This window comes from Magnolia sinica, chromosome 18 (assembly GCF_029962835.1).
Source record: "Magnolia sinica isolate HGM2019 chromosome 18, MsV1, whole genome shotgun sequence".
Lineage (NCBI taxonomy): Eukaryota > Viridiplantae > Streptophyta > Magnoliopsida > Magnoliales > Magnoliaceae > Magnolia > Magnolia sinica.
In genome coordinates, this window is record NC_080590.1 from 7088193 (window position 1) to 7098183 (window position 9991).

The following is a 9991-nucleotide window of genomic DNA, read 5'->3' on the forward strand; positions in this document are numbered from 1 at the left end:
GCAGGCAATCAGGAATTATACACGTGGCATATCTTAACTCAAATACAACCGACTAGATTGTGATGCCCACTACTGCCTTCAAGTTACAATCCCAAGAGCAGATTGTTTCAACAATCCTAACCTCTGATTCATGGACTCTCGTTTGTGGAAAAAGGAACGTTGTTCTTTCTTAGCCGTCAAATAAATGTCCACCAATCTGATGATCAGATAATCAAATAAGCTTAATTTTTTATTTATGATATATCTAGACTAGTTCCCGTAATGTCAACGGTTTAATTTGACTACTTGTGTGCTAAGTGTGTAATTTTTGAGTAATTTGTAATTGCCTGCGTATCATCTATCTCGCATGCCCTGGCATGGAAGTTTTCTCACATGGAAATCTTGCTTGCCAAGAGTAGAGAGCTACCGAGGTCTCTGAGAAACAACTTAAGGTGGACGAAATCCACCAGTCCATTGGGTAAATCGCCATTCGTTTTGTATTGACCACAAAAATCAGGCTGATTCAATATTCACGTGGGTCACCCCATAAATTATAACTAAAACCTTTAATTTCACATGGTGCGGCTGATCCGAGTTTTTTAAATACTTTATTTTTCCGTAATTGTTTCGTATATCAATGAATTGGATGGCATGTAAACAGCAAGGGAACTCTACGCAAAACTAATGGTGCGCGTCCAATACCAAATGTTTCCTGGCGTCTGGCCTGCCTAAGTTCTGGACGAGCACGAGTTTTGGATTGGAAGTTGAAAATGAGGCAGCATACGATGATGGACGGGGTGGATATCATGAAGTTCCAACCACCAGGACATGGCTATCAATGCTCGAGTTTAGCTTCCGCGGCTTAGGTGTATGCAGGCGAAAATGGCACTGTGACTCGTGTATGTATACGGGGATGGTCTGCAGCTAACTTTAGGGGGGAGGTGGGTGGAAGAATTTGCGTCCATGAGATCTATCACGTTCATCAGGTGAAACACCCTGTTTTTTCCATTGATCCAGAAAATCAATCCAATCCCTAAATTGGGTGAGCCACACCATAGGAGACAATGTAAAATCATGCCCTAAGGCGTAGCCCACCTGAGTTTTGGAGTAGCGGGATTCTTGAGGCGTCCCTTCATCCTAGTGACGATGTTCCAATGGATGGATTGGATGGCATATAAACAAAAAGGTGGGCCCAGGTAGACCTAGTGGTTGGCGCCCCATCTCAACTGTTCGGTGTGGCCTCACTTTTGGGTTCCAGGGTGAACGTGAGGCAGGACACCAGATGGACGGTGTGGATCTCACGCACGTTCCCCCACCGTGGCGATCTGCAAGCAGTAGGCCCGCCCTATGTAGCTACCCGGTTATTAGCTTGAGCCAAATAGCGAGTCCAGGTCATCCACAGGCGAGCACAGCTCCAAACAACGCACACGTATGTGAGATCCGAGCTTTACATCAGATGGGTGAGCTTTGTTAGATTTTCTAGTTCATCAAAACCGGGTTATTAAATGTATTTTGTGGGGCACAAGTTTGTGTAGAATATGGACCGCCAGTAATATTTTCCTGATATCTGCTCTTAAAAGTGTGGCCCACTTGATGATTAGATTGGTCTGATCTTTTGCATAGCATATAAACACGGTGGTCCCAAGCTGATGAATGGCCTTGATCTCGCATACGTGCCTCAAATTGTCACGTGCGTGTCCTGGCTGTTTCCATCTCGCCTGGTGAATCCCTTCAGCAGGGAATATTCTTGGAGTGCAAGAAGGGGAACCGTCCTGTGCGAGCTCGTGCAAGATATCGTGGTGGACTTGGCACGTATAAAGCATGTGGGTGCTTCAATAGATTGATCTGGACCGTGCTTCGCATCCAGCCCGTTCACTTCGGATACCTCAGCGATTTGTTAATTTTATCCGATATTTTCTTTTCGTTTTTTAATCATAACCGACCATTTTGTAGACCTCACTTTAGATGGTTGGGATCACCCAGTCGAGGGACACGTAGCAATCCAAAGTGAAAAAACTGCTCAGTGCAGATCAAGCTCCATGCCGTTTATGTTTTGAAAGATGACTGTCCATTTTTTTAAAGTCTGTCAATTGGACGGATGAGATCATTTGATCGATTTGGTTTGGCACGGTGTACTAATCTAAACCGAATGGATGGTGAAAATCGATTATTTGGTGATCCATCCGACCAACAGATAGCATACACGATTATAACCGTGATTGGCCAACAGTTTTAATCCAGGGGGCCCAGTGGATGAACAATGCCTCACGGATAGCTTTGATGGTAAGATCCCTCCCTTGAAGCCCGGTTCTTTACCCATTCAATGTGGACCGTTACGCTTATCCTTTCAATCCAGCGATTAACGAGGTTTTCTGGAATACATCCCACATGATTTTAACCTTAGATCTGGATTCACTTTCTAATCACCCAAAATCCCAGGACATGCCTGCAGGATTTAATCTTGGACGGGGCAAATCCAAAAACGATCCCTCTTCATTATTTCAACCTTTAATTAGTTTAATCTTTTCCTTTGAACATCGACAGTCTCTGTAAGTTTTGAACAATCAGTGCTAGGGAGTTTTTGGCTCTTACCTTGAAGGGGCAAAGTTCTATGTCTGTTGCCAATAGTTAACTTTTCTGCGTGCAATAAATTTACACGCATGGAGCATATGGTTGGTTTCATTTAGGGGTGTTTGATTTTCCAAATCAAAGGTACATGTCCTGTAAACGAGTAATTATTACTCTCCCACCCGTTTGAAAATTCGCATGTATTTTTGCTTTGGAAAACCATCCAAAATAAATGGTTTAAATTTGTGGGCCCTACTGTGATATATATGATGTGTCATGGCTGTTCATCCGTTTTATCGTAACATTCTGAGACATGAACTAAAAAATGAGGCAGATCCAACACTCAAGTAGCCCACACCAAAGGGAACAGTGACTCCAACAAGTTTTTAAAAGTAGGTGTTTGATTCCTTAAATCCTGTGGTGTGGTCAACTTAACCTTTGGATCTGCCCTGTTTTTTTGGCCATGCACTAGTTTCAGCTAGGATAATGGATGGACAGTGTGGATAAGCCACATGTATTTCGGTGGGCCCCACATGTATTTAACAGTGTCTTTGGTTTTAGTGCAAAACAAGGCAAGCTTCAAATCAAACATTGGTATCACCGCAGTAATTACTCAAGAAAATAATTATTACTCATTTGCAGTGTATCTACAAGAGGTTTAGAAAATCAAACACACACTTAAGCCATTGATCCAATAACCTAATTATTTACATGCATGGAGAGAGAGAGATAGAAAGAAACAAGGGGTTTATACTTGTTATTGCATCAATGGGTTTTTCCTAAACCTGTAATCGTGGCTGTATAACTGTTGAATAGAAAGAGGAGAGCGGGTCACCACCACGATCACTCTGGTTACAAGTCTTGGGAGCAATTACAAGTACCAGAAGCAATTTCAAGTCTTGGAAGTAATTAAAGAGCGATTACAGGTCTTAGTGGCAATTATAAGTCTCTGACTGAAGGATTTTATGTCCGGAGAGTGGTTATAGGTTTCATGAGCGATTAGGGCTCCTGGGAACGATTTCAAGTCTTAAGAGTGATTAGAGAGACTTCAGTATGTTTACCCTATGCATTTGGTTCAATTTGCACTCTGTATCTTACATACCTAAAAAAGTGTCATACTCACATTCTTTCGATGCAAGACTTGAAGCAAGAGGCCGATCTGATTCCTAGCTTGTCCTAGCCTACTGCCATACCTAGCGCCAAAATAGATTTGTAGCATATAACAAATGTAAATGTGAAGACAACTAAGCTAGGTTGAGTTCGAAAATTACTTATGCCCAATCCCCAGTGTAAAATTTGATCATGCCACAATGGTAAACCCAATCGAAAGAATACTTTGAGTTAGTAAGTTTCATTAAGCTATCATTGTAAGATCTTTACTACTAGATTCGATTGTGGAATAAATGGCTGTTATATGCATTAATCATGGTGGCAAATGAATGTAAATTGGTGAATCCTTAATTGACCTTTAGGGCCATTTATCGGTTGTCCATTAATGGGTCTATGTGACAATATCCGGATCCTCTATTCTAAATTATCAATAATCAGACTATTCATTCACGGACATTCACAATTAGGTTTAAATAAGTCTTTCATGATGATCCGTACTCAGATATGGGACATTTGGGTGCACCCTTCATAGGACCAACAAATGATTTGGATCGGATACAACACTAGCAACACTTACATGACAATGGTAGTCGCCCGTAAAACTGAAAATGTGAAATTGAAAAAATAAATAAATAAATAAATTCCAAAATTCAAATAAAATCAGGCATTGCCAGTGGCAAAGGTTGTCATTGGCACCAGCCCTCGTGCCGACATTAAGAAAGACAATGGAGATCGTAATGGCCAATTATGACCAAAGGTTTCATCATCACTGGGAAAAGAGATTACAACCATCAAAACTCTAAAGAACCTTCTAGCCATGGTCACCACTCATGTCAAGGTCAAAGGCATTCATGGTCATGAGGGGTAAGATTGGTGGCAACAACCATGAAAATCGGCAAGCCTTTTTGTTCATATGTGTGTGTGGAAATACTCATATATACATACCCCGCACATGGAGGGTGGAACTTTGCATAGGAAATACTGAGCAAGGGTGGAGGAAGACTTAACTCACACCATGGTGGAGGGACACTCAACTTACGCTAGACTATATTTCAGTGGTATATTTGTTATTTGTATGATTCAAACACTTCACCTTTAGTTATCATACCATCTTCAATTATTACACCATGTCAAATCACATGTTCATCTTCAGTTATTATACCATGTCAAATCACCAGTTATGATATCATGTCATTTTAACACTCCAACCCTCCCACGCATGTGCGGGGTGGAACTCTGCACAGGAACATACTGGCTAATGGGTGGAAGAACACTCAACTCACACCATAAACGACCCCCCGTGAGAGAATATATTCCAGTGACATATTTACTACTTTCGGAATTTGAACACTTGACCTTAAACTCTAATACTATGACAAAGTACCATTGGGTAAGGGTAGTAAGGGTGGAGGGACACTCACAACTCATATCTTAAATGACTCCCATGGGAGAATGTATTAGGGAGGCATATTCGCCGTTCCCGAGATTCGAATACAAGACATTCCGCTCCAACATTACTGCAAACAACTGGTTTCTCTAAAAGCTCGAACCAATGCCATATTAGGGAACGAATATGCCTCCCTAATACATTCTCCTACAAGGGGTCATTTATGGTGTGAGTTGTGAGTATGTCAAATCACCACTTTCTCTGAAAAGCTTGGGCCGTCAGAGGATGTTATATTAGTGTATATCAAGGGATTCTTAACACTCCACATATGCGCGTATAGATGCATGTAGACATACATGAAAGTATTAAAACTCCACCTTAATTATTTGAAACAATTACACTCACAAGACTTATATCATTGGTGCATAAATTCCAATGGCACATAAAGTACAACGTGGTTGGGGCCTCACCCACTAAGATGTTAGCTTTGGCTCACCTAATCCTCGCCCCTTATTCGGCTCATTTTTTTAGTTGGTTGATGGGACCAAAAGAGCGTGCAACCAATCCGAGCTAATGACTTGTAAATCTACAATGACGGGAGATGAGGAAAGCTTTGATACTCGCCTATATTTTATTACTTTCATGACTCTCCTTTTTTACTGGTGATAGTAATGGTATGAGATGATCTGATGAAAAATAAATACAAGAAGATGGCAATAAATCATCAGAAATTGTAATTGTGGTTCTACATCTTACACACCTTAAACAATAATTTCTTATAATTAAGTTTTCCCATTCCCTTTTCAAATTTAAAAAATATATATATCCATTAACCTGTAGCGGAAATATGGCTCTTCATCCTATAGCATTTTTTTACAAATTTGCCTAAAACTTTACTACAAATATAGTGTAACTTAATTGCAAGTTCCCTCTCCCAAACACACTTTTAGAGATTAAATATGACCCAGGTAGAGCGAAAGAGTTATAAAGAAGAGAAAGAGAGGAGTCAGAAGAGGGGAGACATTGTCCAGTCGTCTGGAGAGAGAGAGAGAGAGAGAGAGAGAGAGAGAGAGGGGGGATGTTTTATCTCATCTGTAGGAGAGAGAAAGAGGGAGGCGGGTCCCAATGTGTTGCAACGCATAATCACCACATTCTTGACTATTGACAATATTGTCTTTCAACAAAAAGCTTTTAAAAAAAAAACTTTGAACCATGCATATACATAAACGTAGTTAACAATGGGACTTTAAGCTCTTCATCTTCTAGTGAGGCCACCTTGAGATCCCCAACTCTCTACACATCTTATTCAAAATTGTAAGGCCGACTTTCATATTTTTGACCGCATACATAATCGAGTCGAAAATAAGCCTCATTTTGTGTTTGAAGTGGACCACACGATTTGTAACACCCCGGATTTTCAGGGGCCGTGTAAGAACTCGACTCCCAAATTCCCAGGTGTCATAGGTGCCCTAATGGGCTTCATATTTTAATTACATTTGGATGATCTCATAAACAATGAAGAATTTAGCAAGGCATGAAACAAAAGTACGTCATAAGCAGTATCAATTGCTACTAATTATAAAAATAACCAGACAATGAATCCAAAGTCATCTAAATAGGGAACTAGCCCCACCCATACATGACCCAAAGCGACTAGGGCCCTGGTCCATACCCTGCGGTAGCCCGAGCTCAACTAAACGGATCCGTCGAAAGTCCGGAAGCAGAGAAGCTCCTCTTCCCTATCCTTGCTCACCTCGCTCGGCTCATCGAGCTCCACCTCACCTGCATCTAGAAACGGGTCTGGTTGGTGTTTTAAAACACCGTCCCAGAGTGAGAGTGAGTGATCAACTCAGTGGGTGCTATTACTCTTAAGTTATCACAGGCATCAATTATAATATGATCTTAATGAAAAGGAGTCAATCACAAACATTTAACTAATCTTATTAACGTGCATGTATGCAGGATGATATGATACATGCCCTCGCCATAACTCTCCCTCAAGCGACTCCATCTAACGATCGCATATGATAATACTTCCTCAGTGCGACCTCGACTGCTGATAACTAGTGCGATGCAATGCGATTATTTTAGCCAAGTTATAAATTAGGTCTATTCATCCAGCAGGTTGGGGGATTTGGTACACCCCACATATCAATGCCCTAAACTGGTTGCGAGGCCAAGACCCCCCAGTGCGTGAAGCTGAGACCTCACGGTCCGTGATCCAGTCGGGTTCCTCATCCCCGACTTCAAGCACATGAGGAGTGCCGAGAAAAAGGGATCGCTCGCTATCACTACGGGGAGGTGCGGTACCCCAGCGTAGGTCGACAGCATGGACACAGTATTCCATTCCACCATGCCCAGCTCACAAGGTTGTGGACCAATTTCAAGTGGGTTATTGATGGGTTACAACGGTTGTAGGGTGTTTCAGGTTCCATACATGTATGAGCAAACAAGGCTAGTCCGATAGTAGGCTAGACCGCATGAGTCAGGCGAGTACGTGACGGAACAACATCGGGTGCAAGCAATCTATGTAGTCTAACTACTGCGGCCCACGCGCACTCGCCCAAACCCATGGTGTCACGCCCCAAACCCAGAAATCGAATTTGCAGGAATCCCGATCACCGAATCAGGTGCTGACAGCCTCCGTAGTACCCTATTCTTGGGTCCTAGCGTCCATTCGCCAGATTCCGATCCTAGGATCCTATAAGGAGGATTTTTTTTTTGTACATTTAACTCATAATAAGCATAATCACAAGATTACCCAATTCACAAAGGCAAGATCATCATCACATATCCACTACTATAATCATTTGAGTACAATGCTGAAAGAGAAAATACATATATCGAAATCAAAGCTCCAGAATACAACTGCACGCTCCAAGCTCAACGCTGCTGCAACCTAATAACACCTGCACGCATCTATCGTGCATAAGCTTATAGAAAGCTTAGAGGGTGGTGTAAGTGTGTGCACAAGGTAAGTGCCAAGTATTCAATACAATGTCATTATCATACAAACTGGAAGTACTGGTAATTCATAAAATGTACAATATCGGAATAAGCAAAGATACTAGCAAGATCATGAATTATTTGAGTAAGCAGAAATACTGACAAGAGCAGGAATTATCAGAGTAAACAGAAATACTCACAAGATCATAGATCATACGATAACAGAGTAAGCGGAAATACGAACAAGTCCATGAGCCAATCAATATCAGAATACGTAATATATAACAGCTACGCAAACGAGGAGTCATAAAGAGCCAAATACCAAACGTCGAGAATGCAATGGGGTATATAATTCCTTATGTGTTCACAAATACGTCAGCCATATCTAGACCATGTAAATGCAGAAGCACAGTAACCCAAGATGTCGTATGCCGCGGATGTAATGCAATATGCGGTGCGGATGGAATGACCATGCTGGGGTGTGAAGTCGGGATGGTAGTACGTAGTATCGCAGGCTATGGGGTCCATCACAAGAGACTTCTATCCAAACCAGTCCCATACCTAAATTTGGATAGTCAGACTCAATGTGGTAGACTCCTGATCTCAGGTTAGTCGCGTGCCCCAACCGAAATCTTGGCCATTGCGAAGGCACACGTAACAACTAATTGCGTACCACCAACCCGAGTAGATAGTGAATGAATGAATGCATGAATGAGTATGCAACTCCTGCTCACTAAATCCACATATCAGTACTGTTCATCTCTGGGATCATCACCGGAGTTTAGTACACTCCAAATGGCACTGCCTCTCTCCCAGCCGCATGGTCCAAGTGAGCGTAAGAAACCTCAATATCCGCCTAGCCAATAGTCTGTCAATACCTATTCGGCATGTCGATAGCGGACCCATTCACGAGCTGGTCAAACTCAGCCTAGTAATGCCCCCTACCCTCGGGCGGGTAAGGCCACACCCCCTCTCAACCGACCAAGACACAGTGGGAGACGCGGCCTCCTGGTATTCGGCACTCGGGCACTCATATATCCACTCGGTCTCGTCGTTGGGGCGTCTCCTGACCTCGGAGGTTTAGGGATTTTCACCCAGGGACATCTATGGCGCCCGTATGCTAGAACCAAACATTTTCGGTGTCCCATCTGGCCATCCACGATATGCCTGGGGAGGCTACATCCCTGATGTCGCTAGGGCGTACAGTAATTATAACGTGAGATGCACGAGTCATACAATCCAGTCATGCATCAATCTTGTGCATACTGCGTGCTCAAGCGAGATAACCTCCGCCTATCAGGAGTCTCATAACAACATGCTCAATGACATATGCAATGATTAACCACATCTCATAACAAACATGCAGATGATGCGTATGGGCATGTATCATGATGCAATGCTGTCACATACTCATAATCGGTATCAATAACCGGCAACGACAATTGACCTCGATAATGTGGACATTTAACCGACATTGCCCCCAAGGAATGGCCCACATAGATCCTAACATATAGTGGACCTAAGACCTCACACAAGGGCCAAATATACAACACCATGGGCCTTGCTCAAGAGCTTAATACACATCACGATGGGCCTTTCACATGGGCCTAACACACATCACAACGGGCTCCATCGCCTCAAAATGCATCATAATGAGCCTCATCACCTAGGCCTCAATATACATCACATTGGCCTTAGACACGGGCTAAATAGTCATCACGTCGGGCCTCAAATATGGATCGCATATACATCGCATTGGGCCCCGACAATCGGAATCGGCAATCGGTCATGACAAATCAAAATCGGTAATTGGCCTCGATCGATAGTCGACAATCGGCCATGACAAATCAAAATCAGTAATCGGCCTCGATCGATATTCGACAATCGGCCACCACAAATCAAAATCGGTAATCGGCCTCGATCGATAGTCGACAATCAGCCATGACAAATCAAAATCAGTAATCGGCCTCGATCGATATTCGGCAATCGGCCACGACGAAT